The 18,348-nt window shown below is 43.3% G+C and overlaps 1 protein-coding gene and 1 pseudogene across 8 annotated transcripts in view; one reads left to right on the plus strand and one right to left on the minus strand.

The window, feature by feature from the left end:
* Positions 1-18,348, minus strand: part of SMYD3 (SET and MYND domain containing 3) — a 783,945-nt gene that overhangs the window by 256,084 nt on the left and 509,513 nt on the right. The window lies entirely within an intron of this gene.
* On the plus strand, positions 8,983-10,166 carry LOC135228661 (protein lin-28 homolog A-like; annotated as a pseudogene).

An 18,348-nucleotide genomic window follows, 5' to 3' on the forward strand; every position in this document is an offset into this window, starting at 1 on the left:
TACTTTACAAATATGTACACATAAGCCATCTTTGTTGATTAAAAAGAGCACACACACAGTGCTGCTCTAACCAAAAGCACATTGGCAGGGCACAAATTCTGAAGTTATTTCCTATATGCTGCTAGGCACACAGTGGGTGTGTGAATAAAACCTGTGGGCCATTTAGTGACAAACTGTCCAGTGCAGCTCACAAGTCCCAAGGCCCATGGTGACCAATGGTACACACCGGCCAACTAGTTGGCTGGGATTCCAGGAGTTGTGTGCTGTGATGAATGGAGCTTTTCTCTATGCAATGCTGACGGGCTTACATAAGACAGGAATCATGACATGGGCATTATTGTAAGCACTGTGATCTAACAACTTGAGAATGGAACAGATACCCACAAGGGCAGGGCCTTGTCTATCTAGGTACCTCATGCATCTCCACAGCTTAGAGGAGTGCAGGGCACAAAGTAGGAATTAGTGAACATCTGACAAACGTGGACTGACAGAAAACACAGACCTCTACCTCCAGAAATGAAACATAAAGTAGGGGTAGCATCAACAAATACCAAACCAAACCCACTGCTGTTGAGTCGATTCCAACTCATAGGAACATATAGAACAGAGTAGAGCTGCCCACAGGGCCTCCAAGGCTGTAAACTTTTATGGAAGGAGATTGTCCCATCTTTCTCCTATGTAGTAGCTGGTGGGTTCGAACCACTGACCTTTTGGTTAGCAGCCGAGCACTTTACCACTGCACCACCAGAGCTCCTTCAACAAATACAGCCAAGCCCAGTATTCAAGACAGCAAAACAAATCAAACACTACAGGATGCAGAACGAGGGTTGCTGGCTATCCTATATCTATCTCCATCCAAACTGGGGACACCTCCAGGGACACAGTATACTCAACACCTGTGGGAGGGAGCCAGGGTGGGGAGGAAAGGTTCCAGTTATCCGGATCAGGTTTAAATTTTCTCCAACTCATTCCTGTCTTTGGCAAGATGCCCCTGTGCTTTGTATGAAGGAGTCTGCCCCAGATTCTGAAACTCCGACATGACCTACATTCCAGAAAAGTTCTGATTTATGAATGGGCACTGAGGCGGCATCAGCTGGTGCAGGGCACTGCAGCACCTGGTTCTGGGGGAGGTGCCCGCGGGCGTTTTCCACAGAGGGCATTCCAGCCTGCTCTGGCTTGCTGAGGACTTCGGAACTCAGTTCAGGGCACGGGCTCTAATCAATGAAATCACAAACTGGCCCTACACAATGGGACACTTAAAGAATTTATTCAATGGTGCTAAATATGGACAGCCCCCTTTAAATAGAAAAGCAAAAGAAGAGGAGAAGAAAGACTGATTTGTTAAAAGACATCTCAGGGCAACTGAGTCACCTGAGTGTTAATCCAAGGCAATGGGGATGACACTGGAAGATCCCTGGAGAACAGACATCGCTGTGAAATCGGCAGTGCGAGCATCTTTCTTTCGAGTGGGGTTTACTGAGCTTGTACTACCAGCATACTCAGCACTGTGAGACACAGGAGACTTTCTCTCTCCTCAAGGCACTTTGATAGATATTAAAAAAAAAAAAACTGACAGCTGTGGTTAGAATGTATTTTTACTCCACATGATCTCATTTAATCTCGTCTGTGAGTCAGCCATGTTATTGCTGTTAGGTGCTGTGGAGTTGGTTCCAATTCATAGTGACCCCATATACAACAGAATGAAACACTTCCCAGTACTGCGCCATCCTCACAGTTGTTGCTAAGTTCAAGACCACTGCTGCAGCCACTGTGTCAATCCACCTCATTGAGGGTCTTCCCAAGGTACGGATTAGTTTCCCTGAGAAAACCAAGACCTGTGCTGGGATAAGGCAAGATGGGGCAGGGGTGGAGGGGCAGGGGAGGCCCTGTGCAGTAAGGGACTTTTTCCAGGTCACTCAGCCAAGCAAATGGTGCAGGAAAAATTTCAAGGCTGCAGCCCACGTTCATGATCCCCAGCCCTTCCCCAGAGCCTCAGTGTCTGCAACAGCACCACGGAAACAAGATGCAACTCGAGCCAGCTGTGAGTACATGAGGACTAGGAGGAAGTCAAAGGTAAGGGGTGAGGGCGGAGGCCTTGCCAGTCAGGGGGAGCTCAGAACTGCTGGGAGGGACCAGCCACTCACTATCGAGTGTATCTTCAAGCCCACAGTACCCTGCAGAGAGAGCAGCTTTCTGTGGCACCCTCTCAGACGAGAGGTCATGTGTAGGTGCTGTCCTGGCAAGACGCAGACAAACCAGCTTCCTTCTGATCCCAGCTGAAAAGTCTGACAAATAACACAGTCTGTAGACAAGAAAATCCAAAGCATGGAGTTACTCCAGGGAAACATGGGCCTGGGCCTGGGCCAGGGCTGCCAACACCTGTCAGCAAATGAATTCCAAAATGTACAGTCATGGGTTGGCTCCTTCAGACTCACTCCCTGTGTTTCATCAGAAGAAAAGTGAAGACGAGGAGGTGTATACTTGTTAACAGCCCCCACTGAAGTGACATCCCACCCATCTCTTAATGCCTTTGGAGAGGGCATGGAGGTCACTGGGGGGCAGGAGGTACAATGACACTCCATTTCCTGAGATCCCAGGGCTTTGGGACCTGATAGCTCCTATAGAGACATGATTCTTGTTGAAGAAACAATTCTAAGTCAGTGACCCAACCCAGGACTCGTGTCTAAAATACAGTTTGATGTTTCAATTTTTATCATATATTTGCTTCATTTTATTTAATACCTACATTTCTCTTAAGAATGTATGTGAAAATGACATACAGTCGGTCCTCTGTACCCATGGGTTCCACATCTGCAGATCCACCAACCATGGCTGGAAACCCGTTGCCAAACCCATTGCTGTTGAGTCAATTCCGACTCAAATAGCAACCCTATAGGACAGAGTAGAGCTGTCCCATAGGATTTCCAAAGAGCAGCTGGTGGATTCGAACTGCCAACTTTTGGTTAATAGCTGAGCTCTTAACCACTGCACCACCAGAGCCCCGAGGTTAAGGATACCAAAAAAAAAAAACCCAAAACCAAACCCATTGCTATAGAGTCGATTCCGACTCATAGCGACCCTATAGGACAGAGTAGAACTGCCCCCCAGAGTTCCCAAGGAAGGCCTGGTGGGTTTGAACTGCCAACCTTTTGGTTAGCAACCATGGCACTTAACCACTATGCCACCATGGTTTCCGAGGTCAAGGATAGGGATGTATAAAAAATTATAGACTAACTGACGCAAAAGAGACAGACACAAACTAATGAAACTAGCATATTCCTCTTATGTCAGAATCAAACATTCATTGCTGAATAAATTGCAAAAGATGCTACTGATCTTTTAGGCTTACCCAAGCCCCTTTCGGGAAGACAAACAATGAAGTAAGTAGAAAGAGCACAGGACTTGAGGCTATACAATCTGGTTTTAAATCCTGGTTCTATCACTTATTTTATTTATGCATTTAGTAAAATAAACACTTATCATATATGAGCTAGGTACCAGGCAATGTCTGGCTAGTTCACTTAATGTTTTGTTGTTTTCTATCCTAATTCCTCTGTTATAAAATGGGAATAATTATACTTACCTTACAAGGCTGCTGATGAAAGTTAAACGAGATAAGGTGTGACTGTTCTTGACTCCTGGTTGACACTCAATAATAGTTGACTGAATACATTTTCTCTTGCCTAATTCCTCAGAATAGAAAGAAATCCTTGATAATGATCAGACATATAAATCTTGGTGCTTGTTTTTCCAGTGAATGGATTGTGCCTGCCTGCCACGCTATAGACAAATATACATAAACAGCCACCTCACTGCTTCTGCTCCACCCTGTTTCCTAGCCTCAAGCCAGGCAGACGTGACACAGGCAGGACACTGATAAGTGTCAGTGCTTCTCTATTATTCCCAGAAGAGGTGGGAAAAAAAAGAGAGGAGAAAGTTAAAAAAAAAAAAAAAAAAGGAAATAGGATGTAAAAATATATCTTTTCCTTCTCTCCTCAACGGGAATTTCCATCTTCAGTTTCTCTCTGGAATGTCCTATAGCCTCAATCATGCCCCCGAACTGAAGGTAATAGGAAACTTCTCCAGATTTCCTAAAATCCTCTTTGTACCCAACCGCAAGTCAAAACTCCTTCCTGTCTTCCCCATCACTACCACCACCACATACATATTTAAATCATGACCCCTTACTTTGCAACATGGCCAAAACAGTTATTAAGGAGTTTCATTTCTGGAGTATTCATTAATCAAATTAACAGAAAACTCAAACACAAGCCCTACAAAGTCTTACACTGATTATTACTTACTCACTGAGTTCATCTTGTCTAGTAGACCGGAGGATTTCGGAAGGTAGAGAACATGTCTGACATAACATAGTACCAACGAGTATTTGTTAAATATATATCTTGGTTTATGATATACATAGTGTTGGAAAACAAAAAAGATCACAACTCTTTGAAGAAATACTCTACATAGGTCAAATGTCTTGACTGTTTTATTTCATCTCGGTAAGCAAAGAAAAGTCCACCAATAAACAGCCACTACTTCACCATGTATTATGAGATAGGGCCATGGTCCTGCACCTCTGATAGAGGAGGTGAGCAAACGGTACTTCTAAGGTCACCAGAAACAGAGCCATATTTAGGATGATATGGGACCTGTCACAATCATATCTTTCCATCCTATTCACTTTAGCTTTAACCCCACTCTTGCTTCACTGTAATTTGTTAGTGTCAATTAAATGAAATCTTGGGAAGTGTTGCTTCTGACTAGGAGGAAGTTTTATTTCAATAGAAGATAACTTTCACCAAAGAGGAAAATATGCTAGGCAAGTCCAAACATGTCTGCCCACCTATGATTTCATTCCCATAAGCACCACCTTCTCTTCCCAACCCATCTTCAACCTTACAAAGTGTAGATGTCACGAAAGTTTCTCTTTGTTCTAGGCACTATGAGAGAGACAGTGTCTCACTTCATTCTACAAACTAAAGGATAAGAGGAGCTTTAGAGACAGGGTGTTTTTACATTAGCCACTCTAGCCAAATTCTAAGAAATATGCCTGTTCCCCATCACGTGGTCCCTGACTCTGCAAAACTGTGGTTTGAAGATGGAAACAATAATAATTCCATACAGCAATGACTAACACTTTATGGGGATACTGAAAATATTTTAAATATTTTCCATGATCCTTTTTTCAGTTACAAATGATAGTCAAACAGAGGTCATTTCCCTGAATTGCCCATCTTCAGAACTGCAGGTCCTACAATTAGTAACATTCACAGATGGTTTCTGCCTTTGAATGTCAATAATCTCCCTCTTTGGAGCTGAAAGATACTCAGAGTTGGGCACTAAACTGGCTGGAAGGAGACCTGGGATCCTCTGGATCTTTTTTCTTCGCTTTCAGATAAAGGATTTAGACTAGAAGCTCTGGTTTCCTTCCAGCTCTGATTCTAGATGATCTCAAGATGATCACAAATAGTCCATTGTTGTTAAGTGCCTTCGAGTAGGTTCCTGCTCATAGCAACCCTACGTACAACAGAACAAAACACTGCCTAGTCCTGCGCCGTCTTCACAATCATTGCTATGTTTGAGCCCACTGTTGAGGCCACTGTATCAACCCATCTTGTTGAGGGTCTTCCTCTCTTTTGCTCTCTACTTTACCAAGTATGATGTCCTGCTCCAGCGACTGGACCTTCTTGATAACACGTGCAAAATATGTGAGGCAAAGTCTTGCCATTCTTGCTTCTAAGGAGTATTCTGACTGTACTTCTTCCAAGACAGATTTGTTCGTTCTTCTGGCAGTCCATGGTATATTCAATACTCTTCACCAACACCATAATTCAAAGGCATCAATTCTTCTTCAGTCTTCCTTATTCATTGTCCAGCTTTCACATGCACATGGCATGACTGAAAACACCATGGCTTGGGTCAGGTGCATTTTAGTCCTTAAAGTGACATCTTTGCTTAACATTTTAAAGAGGTCTTTTTGGAATGGAATGTATGGCAGCTTTTTTGCAGCAGCAGCAACAGATAAGATCTCCCTCACCGTACACCCCCACATTGGAATCCCTGTTCCCCGTAATGACAGCATTTTTGAGACGTCATCAAAATCACCATAGGGAAGAGCAGTAGGGTGAGCCCACTGAAGGGACCAGGCCAGGTGTGAGGAAAGACTCCAATGTGAAGTGAACGATGAGCACCTCCTTGTAAAATACCCCTCCTCAGCTGGTCTTACTGCATGACTCGTATAGAAACATCTCAGTGTATCACTGCACATCTCTAAGTGTGTTCTACACTAAGCCAAAAAAAAGACATGTGAAGGGCAGGGGAGAGAAGAGGAAGGCTATAGGTAGCGAGGATTGTTGGGCAGGCCTTAGGAAGAGATAGGCTGGAAGGAGAGGAAAAATGGGAAAGAGGAGAAGAAATACCAAATGGAGATGCAGAGGACACACAGAAGAAGCACTGGAACCAGAACCAGAGATGCAAAAAACTGTATTATACAATGGGGATCTAATTCACACTTCATTAGTATCCCAACAGAACACAAAGTTGAGAAATACTGTTTTTATCTACTCACACCCCCGGTGGGGCATCAGGCATATCCATGCTACCACAGTGCCACCTAGTGGGAGTGGTGGGACTTGTCGTGACCTAACCAGAATTGTCTAAAGCGGGTCCCTATTATAAATATTCCTGCTCATAAATACAGACTAAGGAATAGGTACATCTGAAGTTCACAAATTTTTATGTCATACAGATTACTTCCTCTCAGGGCAAATGAATTTTAACTTTACATTCTACATTCGGAAAGATCCCCTACCCCTTGGTAATCAGCTCAGTTATCAAAGAAATTCTTAATGAAAAATCCAATGCCCTTTAAGAAATGTAACTTTCTAGCAATATGAAACTACCTTTCTTATTTTTCTTTCCTTTTCAGCATCTGTTAAAATTATATAGATATTATGACCCAGGGCATGGGATTCCAGCACTGTTACTAATTTTTCTGTAGCCTCAGGTTATCAGTTTGGGGAGGCAACGTAACGTGGGGACAAAAACACATGCTTTTGATCAGATCTCAGCTGGAATTCAGAAACCCTGGTGGCGTAGTGGTTAAGAGCTACGGCTGCTAACCAAAGAGTCGGCAGCTCGAATCCACCAGGCGCTCCTTGGAAACTCTATGGGGCAGTTCTGCTCTGTCCTATAGGGTCGCTATGAGTCAGAATCAGCTATGACGGCACTGGGTTTGGTTTTTTGGTTTTCAGCTGGAATTCAGTCACTATCACTTGCTGAGTAACCTGGGGCTTAATAGTTAATTTCTCTGAGCCTGTCTCATCATTCCTATCTGTAAAGTGGAAATGATAACAGTGACTTCATGGGACTGTTGTGAGATTAAATGAAAATAGGCATCACAAATGGCCAGCACGGTGCTGACATGTGGAAGGTACTAAGTATATATACACTTAATTATCCTTTCCTAAAAAGACTCAGCAGAAAAATAAAAATCCTCACTAGCCCAGCTCTCCTAAGTCTCATCTTTGATTTGTTTTATAAAAATGCAAAGATAAGAGATAAGAAAGGCCCTCCAACATTTTGACACCCCCTTCCCACCCCAGTGTTCAGTTGAAAGTCAACCAATTAATGAGCACTAGGGTAAAGATGGAATTATGCCAGCCCTGGTACCTGGGAGAGTTCATAACACACTTGACTTTAATTCATGTGTACTATAATCCTGCGGGTTAAAGGGCCATAAAAGTTGTTCTGGTTTTTCTTATACTTCAAAGGAAGCAATTTAATGGCCATGAATTACAGTCTCCCGATTACACTGTAACTATGAAACACGACTGTTCTGGTATGATTTCCAGCCTGGCTCCTTCACCAAAGCAACTTCAAGGAAAGAATTTAAACAAAATAACCTCTCCAGGCTTTCATCCAGCTTCCTTGTACAGGATACTCTATCCTTGGAAGCTCAAAGAGTACATGTGGACACAAGGGTTACGGAGGGGAGCCTGGAGCGGGGTGGGCTATGGAGCTGAGTTGGGGTGGGGGCAACACATAAAATGAGGAGGAAGCAAAACACGATTCTCTGGGGAGAAACATAGAATGATGGATGTTACCAGAAATAAAAGAACAGGGACTAATAAAAAATTTAAAAGAGAGGAAGGTTACATTAAGAATGTTAATAAAAAGAAAAGTGTTATGAATGTGAGTTTTTGTTATCTTTTTGCCATTTCTTAATAACCCTGACAGGGCAGGCCTAAATGTCCCACTGCCCCAGAGACTCAGGAGATAAGCCATACAGCACATCTCTCTCAAGGCAGGAATGCAAATGCTTAGAGCTGGGAGGCAATCATAAATGGTGGGAAGAACACTACACTTAGAACTGTAAGATTTAATTTCAACTGTGGCTTCTTAACCAACTGGCCGTCTGACCCTGGGCAACTTCCCTGAACAGGGACGTGCTCAACCAAAATGCGGACCGTCACCTAAGTCTAGAAAGGGCTTCTGGGAGGGGAAAGCATGCTGTCCTATCCCCCAAGGAATCACTTTTCATCTTGAACACAAACCTCCCCACAAGGCCAAAGACCAACTCACACCCTTCAAATGCCTTGCCTTCCACAGAATGGGAAGGTCAGTGTGGCCACTGGGGGTTGACAGCAGAGTTCTGCTTAGTCAACCCCTGGGAAAGATGTCATTAAAGTTTGATCATTGTTCAGAGGTAACAGGTTAAGTCAGTGAGTTCTGTTTGCAAGATGTTCTAAGGAAAAAAAAGAAAAGAAGAAAAAGTAAATAAAATTCAGCTACAGCCTTTCCAGTATCATGGATCAACAGACACTTAAACAGGCCACAGGTGCCAGACATCTATCTGTCTCTGATGACAAGACACATGTCTTTCAGCCCATCAAGAACAAACGAAATGGCTTTTCGACTTCCCTGGGGCCAGCAGCTGCCTGACCAGGGCCCGGACCATGGGCTCAGGCTACAAACATGGGCTCTGTGTCCAACCGGCATTTGCAGGTGGCTGCACCAAGAAGGCAGAGGAGGCGGCTGAGGACACTGCCTGGGCAGTAGAGGAAGCTCAGCTGCTGCGCGGTGCCGGCATCTGTTAGTGGCTCAACATGAGCAGGGGGGTTGGGTTCTTGTCCATGACTGCCAGCGCTGGGGTTGCACTCTGCACCCCACGCTCCTCCCGTAGATGTCTTTGTGCCCCAGAGTAAGCTGTACACGGAGGGCTTCCGGAGCCTGAAGGAGGGAGAGGCAGTAAAGTCTGCTAAAGGGCCTAGGACGAATCTGTGTCACAGGACCTGGTGAGGTGTTCTGTCTAGGGAGTGAGAGATGGCAGAAGAGGAAAAAGATGCAGAAGTACAGGTGAAATGCAGCCAGGGGCTATGACTGTGGAGGCCTAGACCATCATGCCAAGGAATGCAAGCTGCCACTCCAGTCCAAGAAGTGCCACTTCCACCAGAGCACCAGCCATATGGTAGCCTCACGTCCACTGAAGGCCCGGCAGGCCACCAGCTCACAGGGAAAGTCAGCCTACTCTTGGGAGGAAGAAGAGAGCCACGGCCCTGTCCTGCTCCCAGGGGCCCAGAGAGCCAGCCACAGTGGATGGGAGCTATCCTTTTGCTATCAGGAAGTCTCAAGGAGCAGGCATCAATCAGAAGAGTGGAGAACGTGGGACAGGGTGGGTAGGGGGCAGCTGGCACTTCCATGTATCTCAGGCCGGGGTCCACAGCATCACCCCCTCTTCCCACTTGTTGGGGGGAAGGAGTGAAGCAAAGGAACACCAACCACGCTTTGTTCAAATGCAAGCCAGGGCTTTCAGGAGAAATTCTCCTAGAGCCTGCCAGCTTTATCTGAGGCTCCACCCCTAGAATCTCTGGCTTTTCAAAGTGGCCTGGATAGGGAAGTTTTCCTTTTAAAGAAGGATATATAATTTCCCATGCCAGAGTACAAAAAGATTAAGCATCAGACTAGTCCGATGGACCCAATCCAAAAGCCGCTACATTCTGTGGGAGGGAATCTCTTAGGGGTGGGGCAGAGCTTTTCCATGTCTTGTCTCCTCATAACCCATTCTTGAGACAGGGTGCTGGAACTGCCCCAAGCAATGGGCTGTGATGACTGACACGGAGGTGGCCAGGGAACAGCTGCAGACCTGCTGCTCCGAAGCTCATCCCACCCCATACTGGGCCTAGATGGTTTTATTTATTTGCTCCCTTGGATAATCGCGCCTTGGGTCCCTCTTTCTGCAGAATGCCAACTGCACTAGCTATGTGCAAACGATGTATCTTGTACATTTTAACTTTTTTTTCTTAATATAAATATTCTGGTTTTGTGTATTTTAATCTAAGGCCCTCTTTCCTGCACTGCGTTCTCAGGTACATGAGCAGTCTCAGGGATAAGCTGGCAACAGCTCCAGGTCTGCACAGCAGGAATGCTTTTTGTTGTTGCCGTATCACCTCAAAAATCAGTTTTGAGTGCACAGTCTATTGAACTACCTCATTTTTTGCCAATTAGAGCTGGCTTTCCTGCCACAGTGTCTTTTGAAACCCCTCCACCTTGAAAATGTGCCATGGGAGACTAGGTTTTCACTGGGCTGCCCCATGACTTGATCTCCTTCTACTGGAAGACTGGGAATTTGTGTGAACAGGAAAGTGGTGCAGAGACGTTAGGAGAGGCTAGGCCAGGCGAAAGGCTCAGAGCAGAAGGCAAGGTTAGCTGACAGCTGTCCATTGATGTAACAGAGACTCCTGTACCAAACCTTTGATCCTAGGGCATGGGAATCACGTCACACACCAGATCCAGCCTTCACTGGACTGGGCTAGAACTGCCATGCACAATGGGGTGTGTGTGAAAATCTGAGTTGGAAGCATAGGTTTTAAGAATGATACCTCTATACCCATTCTGTGCTGCCCAGGGATGGATATATGAAGCAAGGACTAAAATCCTTAACCTTTTTTTAAAATTCTGGACTTTCCCTGCTTGGCGTCCAGAGAGATCCATAAGCGAGGGCTTCTTTGGGGTGCCCGGAGCCAGCATCCTGACCTGCTGCCAGTGTCATGGTAGCTAAAGAGAAAAAGGGGTTTTGTTTATGTGTGGGGAGATGACTGCATGTTGTGTCCCCACAACTCTTAAACATTTTGTTCAAAAAATCTGAAGAAGCTAGGAACAGTCCATCCCTTGTTTCCAACCTTCTGAGTCAAGACCAGTCCTTGATGTGATTCATGCCAAAACTTATTAGTATTTGGATGGACCAAAGCTACTTCATCTCCAATGCTAAGGTAGAGGGAAGCATTGGAGGGAGGACTTCTACATAGAAAGTCAGAGTGGGAGACCAAGAAAGGGAAGATGAATGTATTGTGAAGTCACTCAGGAACCTTCACGCAGGTGCAAGAGACTTACGTCAAAGTGGCCACAAGATTGTTTAATAGGAAATGGATAAATGTAACCGCTAGAAACCAAAGTTCTGGGTGAAATCTTGAATTTATGGGGAGGGCAGGAAGGTAGGAAAGTACATACTTGTTTGTTCTTTCCCTGATCCCTTCGCCTCATTCCTGAACTGCAGGAGGCTGAGTCCCATTGGGCTTTGGTGAACTCTCATCACTGGGGTGTTTATTTGATGGTTGATTTTGCTGTACTGGGTACTTTCTTTCCCTTCTATTATTTTGTAACACATGTCGATCCTTTGGCCTTCCCTCTCTTTCCCCTGAGAAAATACAATGAATAAATAAAGACTTATTGGTACTGAAAAAAGAGGACAGGCAATATGGAAGTGAGTTGTCCATAAAGGAGCCCTCTAGCAGACCCACAACTATATTAACTGTACTTAAAATCAGAAAAACAATGAACACATAATGTCAAGAGTGTTGATGACCTGACAAAGAACCAGATAAAGGAATGTAGAACCTCTGGGACATAAAAGCTATTAACATCCTGCAATTCAAGAGCAGAAACAGCCAGAGTTTCAGAAAAAGAGAGAAAAGGGTACTAGATTACACTTTCCTGACCCAGAGAAAAAAATGCAAGGTCTCTCTCTTTCCTCTTCCTTCCTGCTATGACAGTTACCTACTCAGGCTCTGCAGAATGGGGCTTTCCCTGCTGGTCCAGAGACAGAGGCCCAAAGCTGAGGACCCACCCAACCCAGTGCCGTGGACAAAGGTACTAAATTCACCATATTCTAAAGGGACTGTTGGGAAAGCTGCCCATGATCGGGGTCAGACATCCTCCCCAGAGCTTGCTAAGCAGAACCCTTCTATCGGCCTGGGACGGTGGCAGTCTGGAAGAAGTATTGATGACACACCACAAGCTGTGTGGCAATAATGAATTCCCTTCACTTCTCTCAGGCCTCCCTTACTTGTAAAATACAGGAAGAGAGGAACATAGATGTAGTCCGGGGTTTCAAACCCTGAGGGTAATAAGGGACCACAAACTATATTTACTATCCCCAGTGACCTTAGATAAAAATTGCGTTTACCCACACATGCCCAGAGCCTGTAGCGGGGAAAACATCAAGAACCACTTGCCCACGTGATCTCTAAAGCTTCTTATACATCCTATAGCTCGACATAATATAAAAATAAAGGTAGGCCTCAGGGAGAGCCATAACCATCTGAGCTGAGGACTGGCTGAACTGGACTTTCTGGGAAGGAGGCTGTCCGCTCAGCTCCACCTCCCTCGGACCATTAACATTTTCTGTGCTTGGAAACTGACTGGGATCCTGGAGGAGGGAAAGGCTGTGTGAATGTCACCACGATATTTCAAATTTTGAAAATAGGGGCGGCTCTGGCAACAACAGTGCCTTAGGAGTAGCTGCAGCTCTGAAGTTCCCCTTTGCTTTCTCCAGCAACACCAGGAGGGAGCCTTTAATGAGGAGCTGCAGCACAGGAAACAAAGCAGTAGTGTTTCCACACAAAACAAGGTGCTGGCAATTCTCTAGGTTTCATTTCTTATGAATGCCAAAGTCATTTGTTTTGAAAACAGGAGCCTCTCCTTTGCCCTCAGCAGCCCTGTTAAGAAATTAAACCACAAGATTAATTCTGTTTAGGCCTGCAGTGTTGGGCAAATTTTCCAAGACACCACAGCACCCTCTCCAGGTGAAGCATTCGAGGACAGGAGTATAGGCTCTGGGCTCAGAGAGGCCTAACTTCGATTACCAGTTAAGCTACTTGCTCCATCTTCTCCCCTTAGGTGAAAAACAAGGAAAACAGGGTTGCTGTGAGATGCCTGGGCCCTACATGGTAAAGTGTGAACCATGTCAAATGATGGCAGAACTAACAACAGGTCTACAGGAGAGTGTAATCTTGGGCCATGATGTGATACCATACTCAGAGTAATTTAAAGCAGCATTCTTCAAGATCCCTCACAACGCTTCTGATTGGAGTAGGTGAGTAGTAAATACTTCATGGATCCTTGTAATGGGGAAATACATACACAAAGTTCAGGTGTCTCATCTAGGTTGTCTCGGTGCAGCAGAGCCTGGAACTAGAAGACAATTAACCTATTCTTAAAAAGTCCTTCCATTTCTGGGAAGATTTCATAATGGTAACTTCAATGCATTCTTATCTAAGCTAGTTTTTTTCATATTTTTGAAGCCATGAAAATATTTATGAATACAAATTTTAGTGGAACTTTGATGCATCTGTAACATAGATATGTGTGTGTATGTATATACAAGATGGTATATATATGTATATGCATGTATACATATACACACTGTCTCATATATACATATATGTCTCGTATATATGTATGTATATATACTTACATACATATATATGATGAAAGGGTAACTTCATTTACATGAAGGAGTAATAAAGCAGGAAACAATATGCTGACATGTACATGTAATACAATGGAAAGAATTATTAGATTCCAAGTTAAACCACCTGCTTCCACTACGGAACAAGGCAGAAGTCTTCAGATAAGTCTCATTCTCTCTGAACAGGTCTTAGTATCCTCATTATTTTAAAAAGGAGACATAAAAAATACCTTCAGAATATTGTTGCGACCCCAAAGGGGAAGAGGTAGAACGAAGGGGAAGAAGCCATTAGGAAGTGATGTTGTCTGAAATCAGACATATTATAAAGCTTGTTATCATAAAGCTCTCTTGATATTATCCCCAATGAGAGTAAGAGTTTGAAATAATTTTTAAAACCTTAAGAAGTTTCTCTTTTTGGATTTCTGATGGAAACCACAATACAGAATCCCATTTTCTATTAGGGGCAACAATTTGGCTGCAGTAGAAAAACATGGACTTTTCAAAACAGACCTCTGCTCTTGTTTTCTCCTTCTTTTTCACAAGGTCACTACCAGGCCTCACACCAGCAACGACGCTTCTCCATACAGAGAAGGACAGACCTACAATGCCAGCAGGGAAATTACGGTAAGAGTGTGCCTAGCCTTGTCCCTGGACGGAAAGCCTGCTAAAGCATGTAGCCAGATGAGCATAGAGCCAAAACCCAACAATATCAGGAAAAAAGCCTAAGCATAATTTAATAAGCTCTCTCTCTTTTCTTCATTTCCTATTATTCTGATTTGCTTAAAAATGAGAGCTTCCAAGAGAAATTTGAGTGCATTTTTGGCAGGCAGTTAAATGAATTATTTTTGCCTATTCATAGGACGAGTAGTGTGATGGAGAAAATCCAAATTGGAAAAAAAAAAAAAAAAAAAAGGAGATGGGAGAAAGCTAATTTCCCATCTTAAAAATCTTTCCCTATCTTAAAATGTTTCTTGGATTAAAAAAAAAATCTCACCCATACGTAAGGTTCGGAGGTCTAAAATAAATTGTTCCAAAACAACTGTTAGAAGATACCAGACATTAACTACAGTGCATTCTTTATTGATACAAGTTTTGTGCCATCTATGTAAATGTTATGTATTGAGGATCCAAAATATGAGGCTGAAGGGAGCTAAGGCAAAATGGCGTTTCCCCGAGGAAAGCTGTATTATGCTAATACACCTGAGTCTTATAGAAAGCTTTGGAGAATGGCATTCATAGAAAGGACATCTGACATGTTCCCAGAATTATGAGGCTAGACAAGGACTAGAGAGGTCATGTTGTCACCACTTGTCACCACATGTGACCTGGGAGGGAAAGGGCTAATACTGTATTGCATTTGGACTAGAAATCTGCATTTTAAATTGAGAGATCTAATGTTGAGAGATCTAATGGTATATTAACAAGATAAACTCCAAGTCCATACACAGAATTATAGGTAAAGGAACCTCAGAATCTGATTTTGGGAAAACCAAGGCCCTAAGAGCTTAAGAACTTGTCCAGGGTTGGGAGCCAGCCCTCAAACATCTGTCTCCCAATCCATCTCACCGCTTCTACACTTTCTTTCACTATTCTGCCCGAGCTTTGACTTTCTTGAATTTAAAATGTCAATATCAGCATCATTGGTTGATGTCAATCCTGCATAAGACAATTTAAAGTTTACTAGTAGTAGTTTTGAGTCGGAATCAACTCAAAGGCAACAGGTTTGTTTGTTTGTTTGTTTAGTAGTGGTTTACTATGGTCAGCCAAGTGAGCACTACAGGTTTGGCCAATGTACATGGAAAATTTAGAAAAGGAATGTAAGGAAGGGGCGAAATTTAGAAAGCCACCTAGGCCACTGTCTACGCTGTGGGTGGAATTCCTACTTGCCAAGGTCCCAGTACAAGTTCTCTAGAATTTAGAATGCTGAGAAATGGTTTAAAAAACAGCAACGGCTTCAGAGACTGGAACCCAATAAGGTCATTCCTTTATGTTCTCTTCTGACCCAGATGTTTTTCAACACAGAGTTCTTTAACTCTGTTAAAGTCATTGGATCGTGCCATGGTTACTCTTATAGGATTCTCCGGGTGGTGCAAACAATAATGCACTCAGCTGCTAACCAAAAGGTTGGAAGTTCGAGTCCAACCAAAGGCGCCTTGGAAGAAAGGCTTAGCAATCTATTTCCAAAATATTCTGGAGGTTGGTAACTTACAAGATTCATTGAAACCTGCACGGTCACACATCATCTGTCAGGAGCTCCTCTTCCCGCGTACGCTCTACTAGACAAACTGAACCCCAGTTCTTACTACCCGCAAGAGTTATCCTTTTCTTACTGCAGGAGGACTGAACCCTAGTAACACAGCAACTCATCAGAGGCCCGAATGAATCCAAGCAAGGGCAGCAATAAAAGTAACTGCTCCTGGCTATCACGAACTGCAGGTGAATTGCTTGCTGGATGACAGAGCATGAGTTATTAACACTAGTCCCAAGCATTTCCCTACATTTTCATCAGTCATTAGCAGCTATAAGGGAGAGAAATTTCTCTTTTGTTTTGAAAAAGCACAAAAATGGAGAGCCCTAAACTGCACTGTGTACACCTACATGTTGAAAACCACACACAATGTAAGGTTCTGGATCTGCATTTTATATTTAAATTACTACTTTTTTCTACACTGTGAAAAGCCACATTTGATGACCCATTTTATAACAAATATATGAGATTATAAATAAGGAGTAGGAGTTTCCAGGTGAGGAGAGAAGAGAAAAGCTCACCGATGTTTACTGCTAGCATTTGCCCCTGTATTTGTGCAACAGAACTTCCAGCAATTCTCAGGTTTAAACAACAGGTGGCGCTGCCATTTCTACATTTTCCCTTGCAACAACCCTTTGCAGTTTGCAATTTCACCTTCCAGGAGGCATTAGCACTTCTTGTAATCATCTCCATCAATAGCATATACATATGTTCCCATGTCCAAATGCAAACACAAGTAGGGAAACGTCAGAATTTGTGTAAATGCGGCTGTACCCATTGCTACCTTTCCCCATAGCCACACCCCTCCTGACACAGTCATCTACACACAGGCATTATTTTCCTCAAGGAAACATCACAGTAGGGAAAACACAGAACGAAAATAGATTCAGCCACATTTGTTCTGATCTTCAGTTACATACACATATACTCCCCCCGCCCCCCACCTCCCGTCTCCCTGCACGCCCACAAGAGAACTACTACATCCCAAGGCGCGAGGGCCAATTTCAGGCCAATGACTGAGAAACCTGGGACCTGGCAAGTCTGTCATGGTTTTCAATTCACATCAAGGAATAAACGGTCCACTACTGTCGATTTTTCTTAAGCAGTGTCTTCATTCTTCTACACCAAAAGAACATGTTTAATATCTGGAAGGAACCACAAGCTCAGGAATTACATTTTACAAGGAAAGCATAGGAGTCAGGACTGTTTTACAAATGTGCCAAGAAGATAGATTATATTTCATAGGCTTTTTGTGTGTGCTTTAAAAGCAAGACAATTGCTATGTCAAGAATCTCTCATTCAACACCTACAGCTCATTTTTTTATTCACATGCATAATGTTATTATGTACCAGCAGATACTATACAAGATCCAGCCTATAACGTAACAGTTATTGGCTTGATATATTAAATTTATTTAATTTTGAATTTGTGGGGTGTTTTTTTTGTTTGTTTGTTTGCTTGTTTTTAAATTAGGGCAGTTTAACAATGGAAGTCTTGACAGTGCAGCAAGGATGAGACCAAACTGACTGATGGGCAAGTCACAGCCTAGAGGGAGGGAGGCAATCTGGCACATTTAGCTGTAGTAATACTCAAAAATACATCTGTGTAAAGTGGACAAGCGAGTGTGAGGGAAATTACATGAAAATCATAGGCTGAACTACGAATAGAAGGTGTGCATTTCTTGTACTGTGCTTGTGTCCCTGTTATACTAACAGATGTCCACATTCTGCTTCCTGAGAACAGAGGGCTAGAAAAATTCCACTCAAGAGGCTTTCAGGTATGTACTTTACAGTAGCTTTTTAATATTATTTCACAAATACAGAAAGACAGAGAGAGAGAGAGAGAAGAATACAGGGAAGAAAATCAAAATATATAACCCAGAATTCAAAGGCACTGGAGAAGTGTGGCTTTCAATAGCAATTCCGTCCTTAACAGAAAGTATATGTCCTAAGCAACCAATTGCGGGCTGTAGCCCATGTGATTTCCGAGCAATCAGATAACATTGTGTCTCCGCTTTCTGGAGGAAGTGGGGGTTCATGAAATAGCATGAACTCAGAACCAGGGGACATGAGCTTACCACTTACTAGCTGGTTAACCATGGTCACATTATTAACCACTTTGAACCTCAGTTTCCTAATATATTAAATGATGATATAATATATTGTTTATAAAACTCTTTTGACCAAAAGAGATTGTTTACAGTAGGTGTTTAGTAAATGCTGGTTTCAGGCCTTCTGACTTCAGTAGATAGTGTCTTTTAATTTCTCATTAAAATACCCATGAAGATATATACAGAATCTAGCCAACGTACTATAAACTCAAGAGGAAATCCCATTATCCAAAAAT

The sequence above is a fragment of the Loxodonta africana genome, chromosome 25, assembly GCF_030014295.1.
Source record: "Loxodonta africana isolate mLoxAfr1 chromosome 25, mLoxAfr1.hap2, whole genome shotgun sequence".
In the NCBI taxonomy this organism is placed as follows: domain Eukaryota; kingdom Metazoa; phylum Chordata; class Mammalia; order Proboscidea; family Elephantidae; genus Loxodonta; species Loxodonta africana.